Raw genomic sequence first — 18,451 nt, forward strand, 5'->3', positions numbered from 1 at the left:
AGAGGGCACTCAGCCATGAACCACAACAAAGCTTTTCTTCCGTGGGAATGAGCTGTGCTCAGGCATTGCCTCATAGGGTGAGAGGCCATCTCCAGAAAAACGACAGAGCACCAAGCCCAGATCTCCCTTACACCCCCTGCTCCACAGCATGATGCCCAGTCTTTGGATGCAGCTGCCTGACTCAAGAGGTCCCAGCTTGGAGGCACACAGGCTCGTGATGACCTGGTGGCTCCCCTTGGTTTCCCCAGGGCTGCATAAGCTGCTTGTAGCTCCTTTCCGTTCTGGGCTTGCTTTCTGGCTTGATTGTGGAATGTAGTTTCTTCCAAGGCCTCATCTCCCTAAATAAGCTCTAGATCACTGCCCCTATGGCCTAAGGTGACACTGTTGAAATTGTTCTTTCATCCCTGAGAAGTAGTTTCACTCCTTAAAATTTCAGTGTTGAAAAATGATAAATATTCCTGTCTGCCTTCTACAAACTCACTGGGATTTCTTTCCCTGGAGTTTGACCTCAGCCCAGGGTGATTTCCTTTCTCCTTCTCATCTAGGGGCTGGAGGTTGAGGCTGTGCACAGACCTTAGGATGACTTGATCCCCAGGTGCTGCAGGATAGGAATTTACTTTCCTCAGTTCAGGGTACAAAAAATCCTAATTAAAAAAAACTATATATGTATATATATATTATTTCTTCTTCCCCTCTGGAGTCCCCAGTCACCACCTAGCACCAAAAATTATATTTAGATTTTGCTGTGTGACACTCTTTTTCATTTTAAAATGGTCTCTCTCACTCTATCTTCTTCTGTCTCTAAACTAGCAGTTACTTCAGAGTTCAAATATCCTGTGAGGTCTGTCAGAGGTGTCTGAACCAGAGTCGCTCCAACTTGAGTAGGGGCTGGGTGAAACAAGGCTGAGACCTACTGGCTGCATTCTTAGGAGGTCAGGTGCTCTTAGTCACAGGATGAGATAGGAGGCCAGCACAAGATACAGGTCACAAAGACCCACTAATAAATAAAACAGGATGCAGTAAAGAAGCTGCCAAAACCCACCACAGCCGAGATGGTGACGAAAGCCACTCCTGGCCGTCCTCACTGCTCATTATACACTAATTATGATGCATTAGCATGCTAAAGGGCACTCCCACCAGCGTCATGACAGTTTACAAATGCCATACAATGCCAGGAAGTCATGCTCTATAGTCTAAAAGGGAGAGGAAGCCTCATTTCCAGGAAGTCTCTGCCCCTTTCCTGAAAAATTCATGAATAATCCACCCATTGTTTAGTATATGATCAAGAAATAACGCTAAGTATACTCAGCTGTGCAGCCCATACAGCTGCCCCACCTATGGAATGGCCATTCTTTTGTTTCTTTCCTTCCCTAATAAACTTGCTTTTACTCCATAGACTCATCCTGAATTCTTTCTTGCACGAGGTCCAAGAACCCTCTCCTGGGGTCCAGATCAGGACCCATTTCCGGTAACAGACCCACTTTTCCCCAAATAACTGATCTTCCACCTCCTTCCTCTTTCTGATAGTGGCGAATAGGTCAGAGTGAATCTTACCAAAACTGCCACTGGAGCAGGGACCTCTGGCTCTCTGAGATCTCTTGGTTGAGGTGTCTCTGGGAACTGGCTTCTCTCTTCACGGAGCTGAGGGGTCACAGCTAGCAAACTTGTGTTTCATTTTCCTGTCAGGGACAATGCACTGTCATTACTCCGGGAGCTCAGCCTGGCTGACATTTCCCGTTAATGATGAGCTCTCCACCTGGTCTCTCTGTGCTCGCTGAACCTCAGAAACTCGGTTGCCCTTCTCAGTGGTCCCCAGCTTTGGGATCTCAGCTCTGCAGACTCTGCCACACCATCTCCTGCCCTGCTCAGGGCAACCCCCTGGTGGACAAGGTGACTCTCAGTTCTCAGCCACCACCCCCCACCCCATAGTGGAAATTGTGATTGGACGCTTATTATTATTATTTTAGAGACACTAAATGGAGTGTCTATTTAGTGCAGTGGGACAATCATAGCTCACTGCAGCTTTCAACTCCTGGGCTCAAGCCATCCTCCTGCCTCAGCTTCCTGAGTAGCTGAGACTACAGTCTGTGCTACCATACCCAGCTAATTAAAAAAAAAATTATAGAGAGGGAGGTCTCACTATGTTGCCCACACTGGTCTTGAACTCCTAGCTTCGCTTCAAATGATTCTCCCACCTTGGCCTCCCAGAGTGCTGGGGTTACAGATGTAAGCCACTGCACCTGGCCTTAGTATTTTTAGTTCTAGGGAACATTGATGACGTCTGCTACATAGTAGCAAGAGTATCACTAACATGCCTTACCACTGAGAAATAAGATTCTTTGCTGCTGGAGATCAACGTGTTTGAAGTTTTTTCTGTAGCAGAAGGAGATGTAATTTTTTTCATAAAGTCCTTTCAGTACAGAGATTTTTGAATTCTCTATCTACAATATTACCGGGTTTATTAAATTATTTAATTTAGAATATCTCATTTGATTTCTCTCCTACATCTATGGTTGTATATTTAGTTATGGGACACACATCTAATTGAATTCCCATCTTTTTGAGGCAAAGGCTTCTTTTCAGCATCTCTTCGTGCGTCTCATCCTTTCCCACTCTCCGTTTTCTCTTTTTAACGCACCATTTTCAGATTCTTATAAATAATGTATCCTCCCACTTTGGCAAGGCGGCATTAGCCAGCAAGCACACCAAATGTTTGTGTGGATGGAAGGCTCAGGAAGAGAGCTATTTGTCTCTTTTGAGCTAATGGCTTTCACAAAGTGTCATAGCAATTTTTATGATTCAACTTTCAAAAGAGATTTATTAGCTTGGGTTTCTAGGAAAAAATAATTTATAAAGCCACTGACAGTCATAGCTGTGAAGACATAAAGTAACATAATAAGCACTTATTTTTTATAGCACTTTTTATGCATGAGACTACCATGGTATGAAGTTCAACTACTACGACTGATTTATAAACATAATTTCTTGTTTAATGTGGGTAACTTTTTAAAGTATGAACTGGTGAGAATGTCAAATGGTGCAGTCAATTTGGAAAAGAGTCTGACAGGTCCTCAAAACAATTCAACATAGAGTTACCATAGGAACGAGGTGTTTCACTCCGGGTATCTATTGAGAGAACTGAAAACAGATGTCCACACAAAAACTTATTCATGAATGCTTACAACAGCATTATTTACAATAGCCAAAAGGTGAAAACAACTAACTGTCCATCAGCTGATGAACAGATAAATTGCGTGTGGTATATCCATGTTGTGGAAAATGATTCCATGGAAAGGAGTGAAGTACCAATACTACACCTTGGATGAACCTTGAAAACGTTACACTGAACTGAAAGAAGCAAGTCACAAAGGACAGTATACGATATGACTCCATTCATAGAAAGTCCAGAACAAGGAAATCTATGGAGACAAGAAATAGATTAGTGGTTGCTTAGGGCTGGGAGTGGGGTGAAGTGGGAGGGGTTGGGGTGATGGCTAAAGGGTTTCTTCTTGAGATTATGAAATCTTCTAAAATTGACTGTGGTGGTGGTTGTGCAACTCTAAATATGCTAAAAATCATTAACTTGTACACTTTAAATAGGTGAATTGTTTGTCCAGTATATGGATTACATCTCAAAGCTATCTGTAAAAAATAAGTAAGCTCTGTGCCTCATTTTGCCTCCTACAGTGTTTTGTAAAGTTGTGCTAAAAGGGAGATTTGAATTTTAATAGCAATAATGGTAATAATAATAAACAGGCTGGGCATGGTGGCTCAAGACTGTAACCTCAGCACTTTGGGAGGCTCAGGAAGGTGGATCACCTAGGGTCAGCTGGCCTACTCAACCTGAAGATGATGAGAATGAAGGCCTTGATGATGATCCACTTCCACTTGATGGAGAGTAAATATATTTTCTCTTCCTTATGATTTTCTTAATAATGTTTTCTTTTCTCTAGCTTACTTTGTTGTAAGAACACAGTATATAATACCTACAACATACAAGTTTTCTAAGGTAAATGCTCTGATAATAAGGAAAGGAGGGAAATCTCTTCCCTCATTTTCAACCAGGTGAATTCAGCCTCTTGTTTTTAAGTTGCGATTGTCCTTACAGTGGCTACTAGGTATTAGGAACAGGGCCTGGGAGCTAGGAAGAGCAATTAGGGCTGGAGACCATTTGGCGCCAACAGGTTGTCGCTGAGTGTAGATGAAAGTCCAGATTGAAAGTGGAAGGTGGGGTCAAAGGGCATGGTGGTGTCCTGCGTGGCAGATGGCGGAGAAACTGCACCAGGCAGATGCCTCAGGCTTTGTGGGTCAGGGAAGAGGGTCAGGTAACCTTTCTAGTTCTGCTTGCCGTTAGCCCGACTGAGTTAACTGCATGGTTACCTGACTCTCTTTGCCCAGTCTACTAGTGGGCAACCACATTTCCAGAAGGCTTTTCACGAGTGATGTAGCAACGAATGCTCTCCCAGCGCTGACGGCATGGCAGGCTCTGCTCCAAATGCTTTCATATGTGAACCGATTCAGTCCTCACTACAGCCAGTGAGACAGGAATTGCAGGGAGCAAAAAACAATGTGTGAGATGTGTTTCCTGGCATTAGTAAAAGAGGATATGAGGCAAGAGCAAAACTAATGGGTGTGCTGAAAGAGCTGTAGTGCACAGAGTACACACAAACCTTTCCTCCCCTTCTCTGTCCACTGCTATGGACACTGTTATGAAGATGAAAACGAGGCCATAGATGCAGAAAGCGTGAGAGGGTGACCTATACCTCAAAAGTTCTTAGTAAGCGGCAGCATTGTGTTATTGTGGCGATTATTTTGCCCGTTATATCTTTAGGTATAAATATTGAAACCTCCTTAGTAAAAATGATAGCAGTGAGAAAATTATGACAGTGGAAGAGACCTGACCTAACTATCTCCTTCTTGCCTGTTAGCCTCTAAACTGTCCCTGGTCATTTTTGGGCATGGGTCAAGCTAACTTTAGGAGAAATTTAGTTTATAGTTTAAAGGATAATAGTCCTTCCCAAAACTAAGTCACCTTTGTAAAACTAATGGAAGGCCACCAGATTAAAAGGATGAGATGGCCTGAACTCTGCTAAGATGTAGACATAGTTAAACAGTCACCAGCCATTATTCTGGAGATCACAAGATTTGCAGCTTTCTCAATTACTCCTTCAATTAACATCACTACTGTAGACCCTAAGATTGGCCTTTTCAGATTCCCTTTTAGACTTTTGTATTTCTGATGACCAAATGACTTCACCTGGACCCACGACCCCTACCTGTGTCCCCCACCCAGAAGCAGACTCAGCATATGAGGGCCATTTTTCCACACCCCTATGATTGCATCTCCAACCAATCAGCAGGACCTATTCCCTAGCCCTTGCCTACCAAACTATCTTTTAAAAACCCTTGCCTCCTCATTTTTGAGGAGGCCGATCTGAGTAATAATACAACTCTGGTGTCCTGTTCCGCTGGCTCTATGTGTATAAAACTGTTTCTTTATTGCAACTCCCCTGTCTTAATAAATCAGCTCTATCTGGGCAGTGAAGAAGATGAGCTCATTGGGTGATTACAATATTACCTCTTCAGTGTGACTGAGGTTCTTGAAGGCAGGAAACTGTCATGTAATTTATGTCTCTCATGTCAGTACCTTATACAGAGTAGGTATCAATAATTACTCATAAAAGATGAGAATTACTGGTTCCCTAAAAGTCATTTTTCCATGCCAGGAATGGTACCTTTTGGGGAACAGAGCTCTGTCTGAACTTTATGTGTCCTCCTTAATTACTTACTTAGAGTCTCGACTTCTGAAGCCTGTATTTGTCATTTAAATTTTGCCAGAAATTGCACATATTACTTAGGTTTTCACAGTTAATGGCATCTATATGTAGTATTTTCTCTCAATTTTCTAACTCCTCTGTAACTGCAGTCTACTTATATGTACTCAGTAAATATTTTTTGAGTCTGATTGATAGTTTCTGGTTACGAACATGGACTAGCCCAGTGAGGGCAGTTGGATATTTGCTTCCTGGGAAGACATCTGGGATTCACAGTCTGGATGCTTGGTATCATGAGACGATCTCTCTGCCTGGCTTGGGGGCCATTCATGGGTTAAGATATAAGTAATAATTCTTGACAAGAGTGAGGTCATTAATGTCTGGAGCAGGAAGCTGAGGGGAGTTGTGTTTTTCTCTTGCCTCAACATTTTAGGAGGAGAGAGAGTCCTTTTTAGGCATCAGGGTCATCCCTGAGCACCCTGGTATGATTTTAGGGTTCTCCAAGGCCCACTGTGGTGCTAATTTCCTGCCACCATTCCTGAACATCCCACTATTCATATCTGTCGTGTAGAAAACAGAGATTGTAAATTTGACTCCAGAAGGTCACCATTCATATGGCCACTTAGGAGAAAAGGAGAAGGTAGAACTTCCAGTATTTTATCCAAATTCTTTATTCATCACTCAGATAGCCCAGACGTCTTCTTAGGAAGCATTGGGAGATCTGAAAGAGTGGCATGGGGTGGGAAGCAAATGGTTGGGAGACAAAGCATCTGGCTTTTTTGGGAGGCCCTGCTGGGTTGAGACACATCTGCAGACAGAAGGAAGAGTGAGATGAATGACACTCGAGTGTTATTCCCCTCCAGACCCATGATTCTCCCAGTTTGAATAAGACTTTTCACTGAGCTTTGGAGAACGGATGCTCGGAAAGGATGATTTAAGAGATTCATTCATCCATTAGACCCCCTACTATTGATTAAGGATGTAATGAAGTGATATAAGTCATCCAACAAGCTACTGTTTTTTAGCATAGTAAATGCAAACCAAATAGAGCCCTCTCCCACCTTAGCCAGTAGAGTGACATCTTAGGTCAAGTCTTTTTTTTTTTTTTTTTTTTTTTTGGTTCTTTTAGTTTTTAAATTTCCAAGATTAGGATGACAAGGATGGTACCTATGAGTGAACAGGGTATGGAAGGACTGGATGACATCCAGTCCTTTTTTCAGTCGGTTTGCTGGTTTAAAAAGAGAGTATCTGAAGACAAAATGCCTTGGATTCAAATCTTGGCTCCATAACTAACTGAGATCTGTCCTCTCTCTGTCCTTTATCATCTTCATCGATAAAATGGGGAAAAATAGCACTGTCTTTGTCTTAGGGAGAATAAGATGGAACACTGCATATAAAGTGTCTAACACAACTCCTGGCACATAATCCTCAATAACTTATTATTGGGCTTGTTAAATTCCATTCATCTGGAAGATCCAGGGATCCATTCAAAGCTGGCTCTGGCTGCCATAAGACCAAGTGAAGTCATTCCAATTTGCAGTCTAAATAGCACACACTGCCTTGTTCCTAAGAGAAATACCAGCCCCAGACACTGTGAATTGACCATTTCCACCGAACCATTTATAAGGCAGTTGAACCTTCTTATCATTAGGACGAGCAAAGCAGTTGTTGCGGGCACTTCTCTTCACAATGATGTTCAGTCATTTAGGTCTCTGTGCAATGTCTGGCAGGAGGCCTTCATGGGGACGGAAATCCCAGTGACCACTGTCCTGCTGGCTCTCGTTGGAAGCCTTTCCTAGCAGTCCTACCATGGCTAGCCTCCTGGATCCACTCTGAATTCTCTGCTTCTCATTTGCAGTAGAAAGGCATTCACTGATATTTGTCTTTCCAAATTTCTTTGCAATGTTTTCTGTAGAAGAACTGAACATTAATAAATATTATTCCTAGAACTCAGTTTTCGCAAGAGATAGCATTTCAGTCCCACAAGGGCAATATTTATATCGCTGCAACTATAGGGCTTCAGTGGGAAAAAGATGACAACATTTTTCCATTTGGGTAGCTGTTTCTTATCTAAACTTATTAAATGGTGAGCAGAACTCTTCATTGTAGACTTTTCCCAACCCTGAGTGCCAAAGCAAACACACAGAAGTTCGGACCACTGACACGTTGCTGCAGTAGTATAAGTGCAGATAAGTCTGAATGGAGATGAGAGACTTGGAAACAGCACTTTCTGTCTCCACTTTCATGGTCCCTCCTTCTACTGACTTGAGAATAGCACCCCACGCCTGTCCAGAGCTATCCCTGAACTAGGATGGCACCACCCATCAAACGAACTGAGGATATTGGAGAATTTACATTTTACATAACAGTAGTTTACTCAGATTTATGTGGCTGCTGATGAATTTTCATCGAAAAAGTATTTTCTGGAATAAAATCCATTAAACCAATTTAATCCGTTCATCAATTTTTATGTAGTGCAGTTAAATCATTTTTATTTTTCTAAAAGTTAATTAATAAAACATTGTCTATTTTTATATCTGAAAAGTAATTTTCATCAGGATAGATTCTTTTCCATTTAAAGCTTATAATAAAGAGCTGATTAATCAATTAACTTTTGTCCTCATCAGATTTTCCTGATTATAGCTTCTGCAACTGTGAGTTTTCTTTGATGGCCAGATCCAAAGTTTTCTTTTGTTTTATTTTTTCCCTTGCTGTAGTCAAGTCCAATGTCTCAGGCTCAAATTTTGGATATCTAAATTTTTCCAACCATATTCTTTTTGTTTGTTTGAGACAGTGCCTTACTCTGCCACTGGACTGGAGTGTAGTGGCAAGATCATGGCTTATTGCTGCTTTGACTTCCTGGGCTCAGGTCATCTTCCCACCGCAGCCTCCTGGGGAAGCTGGGACTGCAGGCATGTACCCCACACCTAGATAATTCTTTGTGTTTTTTTGTAGAGACGGGGTTTTGTCATGTTGCCCAAGCTGGTCTTGAACTCCTGGGTTCAAGAGATTCACCCACCTCAGCCTCCCCAAATTACAGGTATGAGCCACTGTGCCCAGCCAACAATATTCTTTTTAATCAATTTTCAGTTGGTGACAGAGTGACTATTTCTACCTATAATATTCATTATGGATTGGATAAAACATTATTATTTTGGTGTCATTCTATTCAGAATTCCCAGGATAGTCATCCCTTCATATAAGAGTGAAATAATAAAATTATACATTAAATAAGTGCTGTAAATACAGTAGATGTTTCTATAGCTAATTTTTAAATGAAAGGACAATATGTAAGTCTAGAGCTAACCCCACTGTCATGGACAATCTGAAATAACAGAATAGAATAAAGGTTAGCAAGCTTTTTCTATAAAGGCCATGTAATAAATATTTTAGGCTTTGCAGTTCATACATTCTCTGTTGCAACTACTCAACTGTGCTGTTGTAGCACAAAAGCATCCTGGGCTATTGTATACTAGTGGGTATGGCTGTATTGCAATAAAACCTATTTACACAAACAGGTGGTGGTCCAGCCCAGATTTAGCCCATGGGCTGTAGTTTGCCAATCCTTGGAACAGTTAAGTGCTCATTCTATTATTTGTTTAGTAAGAGTATCCTTTAGCTGCCAGGCTGACCATGAACTACCATAAACAGAGAGCTCCTGGAATGTACATTACAGAAGTTTCTCTTTCTGCCCAGTTTTTCAGGATCACAGCTGTTATACAAAGCTCTGTGTACCAATAATGCATATATCACCAGGCTCATGTACAGTTTTCTTAGAGCTCCTCTATGGACTTATATTAAGAACCATAAAATCTCTTGGGAGTGGATACAGAGAAGATAACTATTTTCCTATCTTACTGAGAATAGAAGCAGAAAAATCACCCAGACTCACATGATAGGGCTAAATATGGATGGAGCATATTAGATGATAAAATTAAAACTAACAGCAAAGCAAAGCATGACACGAGCTTTGGTATTCATTCATGGCTTAGAGTTACTAGCCTTATCTGAGTATAGCAGACAAGCTCTGGCCTTAGGAAAATATTATAGTCTACACTTTGATGACTCCCTTAAAAACAAACAAAACAACAACAACAAAAAAAACAACTAAAACAATTGTAAAAAGCAAAACCTATTACAAAGAGGGAGCCAAAATTCAACAAGAAATACATTGCGCTTGATAGAATTGAATTCTCGAATAATGCTCTTCTGGCCTCCAGGTGAGAGTAAAGGTTGTGTTATTTAAGAATGTTTTCAGCTGCACCTAACTGCCTGTATTAGGTCCATTTTCACACTGCTATAAAGAAATACCTGAGACTTGGTAATTTATAAAGAAAAGAGGTTTAATTGACTCACAGTTCCACATGGCTGGGGAAGCCTCAGGAAATTTACACTCATGGTGGAAGGGGAAGGAGATAACCTTCTTTGTAAAGCTGCAGGAGAGACAAAAGCATGTGTGAAGGAGGAACTGTCAGGCACTTACAAGACATCAGATCTCATGAGAACTATCACTAGAACAGCATGGAGGAAACTTCCCCATGATCCAGTCACCTCCCTCTCTTGACACATGGGGATTACAGGTCCCTCCCTTGACATATGGGGATTACAATTCAAGATGAGATTTGTATGGGGACACAGAGCTAAACTATATGATTCCCTGCCAGTCCTTCCCAAATCCCATGTCTTTTCAAATTTCAAAACTAATAGTGCCTTCTCAACAGTCCTCCAAAGGTTTAATTCATTCCAGCATTAACCCAAAAGTCCAAGTCCAAAGTCTCATCTGAGACAAGACAAGCCCCTTCTGCCTGGGAGCCTATAAAATCAAAAGCAAGTTAGTTACTTTCAAGATACAAAGGTGGTACAGGAATTTGGAGAAATTGGCCAAAACAAAGGGGCTACAGGCCTCATGCCAGCCCAAAATTCAGTGGAACAGTCATTCAATCTTAAAGCTCTGAAATGATCTCCTTTGACTCCATGTCTCACACCCAGGTCACGCTGATGCAAGAGGTGGGATCCCATGGCCTTGGGTAGCTCTCCACCTCTGTGGTTTTGCAGGGTACACCCTCCCCCTCCTGGCTGCTTTCATGGGCTGTCATTGAGTGTCTGTGGCTTTTACAAGTGCACAGTGCAAGCTGTTGATGGATCTGCCATTCTGAAGTCTGGAAGATGGTGGCCATCTTTTCACAGCTCCACTATGCAGCACCCCAGTGGCAACTCTGTGTGGGGACTGCAACCCCACATTTTCCTTCCACACTGTCCTAGCATATGTTGCCATGAGAGCTCCACCCTTGCCTCAGACTTCTGCCTGGACATCCAGGTGTTTCCATACATACTCTGAAATCTAGGTTCCCAAACCTCAATTCTTGTCTTCTGTGCACCCACAGGCCCAAGACCATATGGAAGCTGCCAGGCTTGAAGCTTTCACCCTCTGAAGCAATGGGCTGAGCTGTACTCTGCACTAAGTCCAGAGACTGCACGAAGCAGGGGGTCCCTGGGCCTGCCCATGAAACCATTTCTCCCTCTTAGGCCTCTGGGCCTGTGATGGGAGGAGCTGTATGAAGATCTCTGACATGCCCTGAAGACATTTTCCACATTGTCTTAGTGATTAACATTTGGCTCCTCATTACTTATGCAAATTTGTGCAGCTGGCTTGAATTTCTCCCAAGAAAATGGTTCTTTCTTTTCTACCCTATCATCAGGCTGCAAATATTCCAAATTTTTATGCTCTGCTTCCTTTTTACACATAAGTTCCTATTTCAGATCATTTCTCTCAAGTTCAAAGTTCTCCAGATCTCTAAGGGCAGGGGTAAAATGCTGCCAGTCTCTTTGCTAAAGCATAGCAAGAGTGATCTTTGCTCCAGTTCCCAATAAATTCCTTGTCTTTATCTGAGACCACTCCAGACTGAACTTCATTGTCCACATCTCTATCAACATTTTGGTCAAAACTATTCAACAAGTCTCTAGAAAGATCCAAACTTTCCCACATCTTCCAGTCTTCTGAGCCCTCCAAACGGTTCCAGCCTCTGCCTGCTACCCAGTTCCAGAGTTGCTTCCACATTTTTGAATAGCTTTACAGCAGTGCCCCACTCTCTGTGGTACCAAATTACTCTGCCTAAAAATGCTACAAATAGTGTTCACACAACATTTCAGAGATAGACAATCGTTTGTACTAGTTTAAATAGCTCTGTGCCAAGGAAAGTCCTAGGTGTTTTCTATTATTCTTTGTTTGTTGACTTTTGATCCTTACATTTGTTGCCTCGTGGTTGCAAAATGGCTGTTCTATCTGCAGATGTTACATCAACATTTGAAGGAGGAAGAAGGGTTAGTGTCTAAGCCACTGACTCTGCTGATGAAAGGACAGAGAAAGCTCTCCCAAAGCCCTCAACAGATTTCTGTTTATGTCTCATTAGTGAGAACTATCTTACTTGACCACTAATGATTACAGAGGAGAATAATGATGCAGGATTTTTCTGGGTCCCTTCGCCAGTCGGGGACCTCTAGCTGGTGATGCCAGAGGCCTTGCTTGGGGCACAGTGCCTGCCACTGGAGGTGCCTCGCCCAATTGGCCCACCCAAGCCCCGTCTGGCTTGTATATCAGTTCCTGAGTTATTGTCCCATTCACAAAAAGAATGAGGTTGTGCTGAGCATTAAAGGGTGAGGATGGTGGAGAAGATGCTTTTTGACCAATCAAACAGCTTTCAACGGGGAGGGGATGCAGGGGTAGTCTCCCTACCTGAAGGTGGGAAAGTCCCCCACGTGGCTGGGTCTGGGGCCTTTTGTGGACTCGGAATGGGGAGTGCATGTTGCTTGGTTTGTGAGTATGCAAAAAAGGTTAAAGCAAAGACAACATTCAAAGGTGGGCATGACAGTGTAGAAAACCAGTTGGGAAAAGACAGGTATATGGAAAATAGGGGAAGTGTGGGAATCAATTAGAGGAAAGCACACCAAACAGGAAGACAAGTTCTCAATGTGGTTCAAGGATTTACAAGCTAGTGCTCAACTTGTGACCACGGTCGGGACCACGGACCCGTCGTAACACGATTTGGTCATAAGTTGAGTAGGCTATATGCAGGTGGAGATGGTAGTGCTGCCGGAAGCTGGTCCGCACTGTTGTACGCCCACCTGGGCAACGTTTGCGCTGCCAGACGCAGAGCAGTCATGGCTAGCCATTGTGGTCGTCAAGTCGAATGGTCGTAAGTTGCATAGGTGGTAAGTTGATCAATACCTGTATCTTGTAGCTTGGCTTTCAGGCTTTAAAGTCTTTTCAGCTTGGAGGTGGGGTTTCACTGGGGACCCGCCCAGTCTACCTAGGCATTTGGCTGCCTCCTCCTGCTCTTAGGAAAGTGAATATTTCATTTTCTCAATTTCTATGTGGATGTGGACAAAGGAGAAAGGGGCATGGAATAGAGGGGTGCAGTCAGCCTCCAACAGTTTATTACCACTGAAATCGTGCCCTAAAGAATTAAAGAAGCCAGTAACTAACAGAAATTCTTGAATTTGCAAGGTAAGAAACAACTTGCTCAAATGCTGAAATTCCCTCTGCTTGTGAGATAAAACTAGCCAATATCAGTTGGAACCAACGTGGCCAACTGGAGTTTGCACACAGAGAGCTTGTTGAAGTCATGGCCTGAATTTCTACCACATGTTTCATACTAATGCCCACAAATTTTCTCATAGTACTCATGAGGCAGAATAAAGAGAGAACTGTGCAAGCCTGAGGACTTCCTAGATCTCCCCTTTCCTTCCACCAATCACGTACAATCTCAGAATCCACTCCCTAAACATTTTCTAATAAAATTATGCCCTGCCTTAAAGCCATCTCAGGGAGACAGGGTTGAGCTTGACCCCGGTTGCAATCTAAAGCTTTTCTTTTGTCGAAAACCCAGTGTCGTAGCATTGGCTTCTAGTACATCAGACAGCAATCCCTTTTTGCTTGATAACACCACTTTTCATAAGTACCTGAAATTTGATTCATTAGTTATGTCAGCAAATGTTGACATTGATGGAGGCAAACGACCCATTTCTTATTTATAAAACTTAAACTGTTGACAAGAAAAGACATCCTTGGCTATAACTTCTGAAATGTGCTGCAATCACAAAGTTTCCCAGAACTTTATCTTATATCACTGTTCTTCTTCAGCTCATGGACAGCTATGTCTGAATCAATAGCATTCCACAGAGCACTGCCTGAGGTATCAGGAAATGTCTAAAAGGATTCAACAGGAGGAGCAGACATCTGGGAATATACCAGAGGAAATGAAGTCAACACCTAGTAACGATATCTGCACTCCCAAGCTCAATGCAGCATTATTCACAATAGCCAGGATATAAAAACGACTTCTGTCTGTCAACAGATGAATGGATAAAGATGTGGTATACAGTATACACACAATGGGATGCTATTCAGCCTTCAAAAAAAAAAAAAAAAAAAAAAAAAAAAAAGGAAAAAAGGCCAGGTATAGTGGCTCATGTCTTTAATCCCAGCACTCTGGGAGGCTGAGGTGGGTGGATCACTTGAACCCAGGAGTTTGAGACCAGCCTGGGCAACATGGTGAAACCCTGTCTCTACAAAAAGTACAAAAAAAATTAGCCAGGTATCATGATATGCACCTGTAGTCCCAACTACCAAGGAGGCTGAGGTAGGCAGGTCGCTTAAGCCCAGGACGTCACGGCTACAGTGAGCCATGATTGTGCCACTGTACTCCAGGCTGGGCAACTAAGTGAGACCCTGTCTCAAAACAAAACAAAAAAACAAAAAAAAAAAACAAAGCAGTGTGGAAATGTGCCACTTGCCACAACGTGGATGACTCTGGAAGACATTATACTAAATGAAACAAGCCAGATACAGAAAGGAAAATACGCATGATCTCACTTACATGTGGAATTTTTTTTTTTTAATGAACATACAGAGATAGAGAATACAACAGTGGTTACCAGAAGTTGGGGAGGAGAGCAAGGAGGAGACGTAGAACAAATTATACAAAGCAGCAGATATGTACTATGAATGAGTCTAGAGATCCAATGTACAACCTGAGGACTGTACTTAAAACTACCACATTGTACTTGGGATTTTTGCTAAAAGAGTAGACTTTGGTGTCCTTGTCACCTCAATGAGTAACCATGTGAGATGATGGATATGTTAATGTTCTCCTGAGGCAAAGCCACCCCTAAGTCATTGTGGGGTCCCAGACAAGTAATTTTTTAGGAGTCCTTATCTATAGGAACAAAGTCATTTTAAAAACGTATTATAGAATTTACAGGCCCATGTGAGATATGATTTTTTTAAAAGAAGATTTAGAGTAATGGATAGAAAAGAGGTCCTTGTGTATTTGTTTATTGTTCAGTCAGTGAATGCACAGCTTCTGTCTCATATCTAGGCACCTTCTCTTCCTGCTCTTAGTTGTGACATGTGCCATTCCTGGGTGATTTCATGTCTGCCACCGTGGATATGCTGTGGCTCCTTGAGCCTGACTGTGGTGAAGCAGGATCTTCCTTCCTGCCCCTGCAGTGCCGACACCATGTGTTTAAGGCTGGACACGTCACCACTCCCAACCTGCCTCACCCTGCATCACTTGTGATCACTGACTTCTGGCGACTCTCACCAAGGTCACTATTGTGCAGCATTATGACGACTACAGAAGCAAGTCTTACCTATAGGAAAAGAAGAACCATAACCCTTCTACTGGTCATGGGAAACACCCTTTGCAATGTGTACAGTGTAAACATAGAACAGCACTTCTTTCAAATGTGGCTTCTCTGGAACTCTGCAGGCCAGGCAGGCAGGCTGCACCCCTAGAGTGTGTTCTCTTTCAGTGTTCATCAGACTCTGCCTTTCACACCGGACATCAGTGGGGAGGACAGGCAAGAGCATGGGCTGAGGGGAAAGAACAGTCTCATTTTCCCCATAGCTGAAGACCAGCCCTGGTGTTGCTACATTGATTGGAGGGAAGAAGGGGCATCTCTCAGAAGGGCCCTTAGCTCACACTGCAACACTTTGGAAAGCCCTTGGAAAAGAGAGAACAGCTACCCCTGGAGGACTGCCTGACACAGGGCGCACAGCCTGCAGAGGGCATGTGGTGACCCTTCCAAGTCAGAGGCAGGGGACACATAGGGAGAGGGATGCCTGCTGCCACCGGTACCCTGGAATGCTATAGGGCAGGGAGGACACCATGGAACACGCATGGATGAGGGCAGACACATGAGCCATACGCAGCCTGACAGTTGTCAGTGGGCAGTTGGCAGCTCAGAGCTCTGAGGTCCTGTGTGCAACGTGAGTCCCTCAAAGGAGCACATCCCCACCATTCTGGCGGGCCACTGCTGTTCAACATCAGTGAAAGAAACCCTGTGCCAGTCATTGAGAGTGATTTGACCAGGAGATGGCCCTCCTAGAACTGTGGGATGCCCCATCAGCTGGAGTCCCAGAACTGCTCAGACATCTGGTCGTCCCTGTTGCAGCTTGGAGATGAGTAGAGGGTGGGAAAATGCATTGAAGGGAGACACAGGTCATGGGCCTGCTCCTCTACTAGTCTCAGGCACCACAGGGGAACTCTGAAAACTCGGAGGAAAGCGCCATTGGGTGTATCTTGCAGTCTGAGCTTGGGTTCTAAGGTCAGTGCCACTGGGAGGCTTCTGGTTTCATGGTCCTCGTTTCGTTCAACTCTTCTTGCCTTAGTTTACCCACTGTCTTTGGGTCATTTGGAGATAATATAGAAAAACCTGGTTATGGACATACTTGGAGTTCAGGATCCCTCCCCCAAACTACTAGTTTAATTAAAAAGTGGCCAGGCATGGTGACTCATGCCTGTAATCCCAGCACTTTGGGAGCCTGAGGCGGGCAGATCACGAGGTCAGGAGAGCAAGACCAGCCTGGCCAACATGGTGACACCCCATCGCTACTAAAAATACAAAAATTAGCTGGGCATGGTGGCTCATGCCTGTAATCTCAGCTACTCGGGAGGCTGAGGCAGGAAAATCGCTTGAATCAGGGAGTTGGAGGTTGCAGTGAGCCAAGATCGCACCACTGCACTCTAGCCTGGTGACAGAGTGAGACTGTCTTAAAAAAAAAAAAAGGTGTACAGCAAGGTTTGTCTAGAGGGCAGGTGTCCCCTCACCACTTGATACTTCCATTTTTGTGAAGCATTTGGATGGAGTCCTTTGGAGAGAAGGACTAAGAGGGCTTATCAGAAATTAAACTTCAATTCCACATTAACAAGCACAAACTCATTTTCACTTTATTTTTTAAAATTTTTTCTATTTTTTGCAGCGATGGGGTCTCACTACATTGCCCAGGGCTGGTCACAAACTCCTCCCAAAGTTCTGGGATTACAGGCATGAGCCTCTGCGCCTGGCTTAAATTTCATTTGTGTTGCTTGAACCATGTGCCCAGGAAGCAGACTGTCCAGTAGGTTTAGGGAAATCACGTTTCCTGGCCAACGCCTCACCCTGGGCTGGCTGTGTCTTTTCTCTTGAAGGATTAGGAAAGTTTGCTGATGCTCCTGGCCTTGTCTGTCTTAGAGGGGGTAGGGCAAGGACAGAGATTTGCAGGGAGGAGTGCTCCATCCTGTGGCCAGTCCTGTTTCAGGGAGAATCATGGACGCTTAGACATGGATGGAGTCATGGAGCCCGTCTGGGCCCCACCAGGGCAGCTCCCTGCGTTACTGTCACTCGTCCTCAGGGCCTTGCCTTGACTCCTCCTTCCTCAGTGTGAGTCTATTCTGATCTTTCAGGCTGGACCAAGCTTCCTGTTGTACACTCAGGACACTCACCGCTCTTTCCTTCCTGACATTTATCCCAACTGCAGAGAAATCATTATGTGCAATAATGGATTAATCCTGACTCCCCGCGAAACTGCAGGCTACGTGAGGGCAGGCTACGTCTCATTTGTTTACTGGGGTCACAGTCACAGAGACTCTGGGCTTGGCATGTAGCAGATTTCCAGTCAAAAGTTATTGAACAGGTTAATGAATCTAGCAGAAAAAGTGTGGGTGTTGGAGTCAGACCTGAATTCACCATTTTCTTTCTGGGTGACATTTAGCAAGTAGCCGAACCTCTCTGGGCCTCAGTTTCTCTGCCTAGAAGATGGGGCTAGTGAAACATGGTGCAGACATGTTGAGAGGATTTACGCACCTGGCATGTAGCAACTGCACAGTGTTAACTCTTCCCGCTGTCTAGTTTCAGTTTCCCAGCCCCTTCTCTTCCTTTCAATACCGCATTTCTTTAAAGAGGAGCTCACAACTCAATGTGCCTGTATCTCTTCCGTGCCCTCAGCCTGGCCTCTTCTGCAAGCTTCCCTGAAACCACTCTGCAGCACACCAGTGACCCCCTGGGAAGTGATCAGCTGAGAAGGATCCCGGGAGAGGCATCTGAGCACCAGTGGCGTTAAGCCATCATGACATACTGCCTCAAAGACCTGGTTCAGCCCCAAACTCCTCCTCACTGCAAAACTCTCCTCCTTGGCTTCCGGAACAGCATCTCTTTTTTGCACTGCCCCTTGGACCCCTCCTTCCCGGCTTCTTTCCCTCTCCCCACTTTTGGATTTCTGTCCTCTCTCCTCTCCTCAGGACTTGAACATAAAATGTCTCCACTCATAGGACTTGAACTACACCTTGATGCATTTTCCTCCCTTTAAAAAAACAAAACAAAACAAACTGTTTCTCTACTCACACTTGTGAAACCAA

This window comes from Sapajus apella, unplaced genomic scaffold, assembly GCF_009761245.1.
Source record: "Sapajus apella isolate SASKATOON/1434 unplaced genomic scaffold, GSC_monkey_1.0 scaffold49, whole genome shotgun sequence".
Classification (NCBI taxonomy): Eukaryota; Metazoa; Chordata; class Mammalia; order Primates; family Cebidae; genus Sapajus; species Sapajus apella.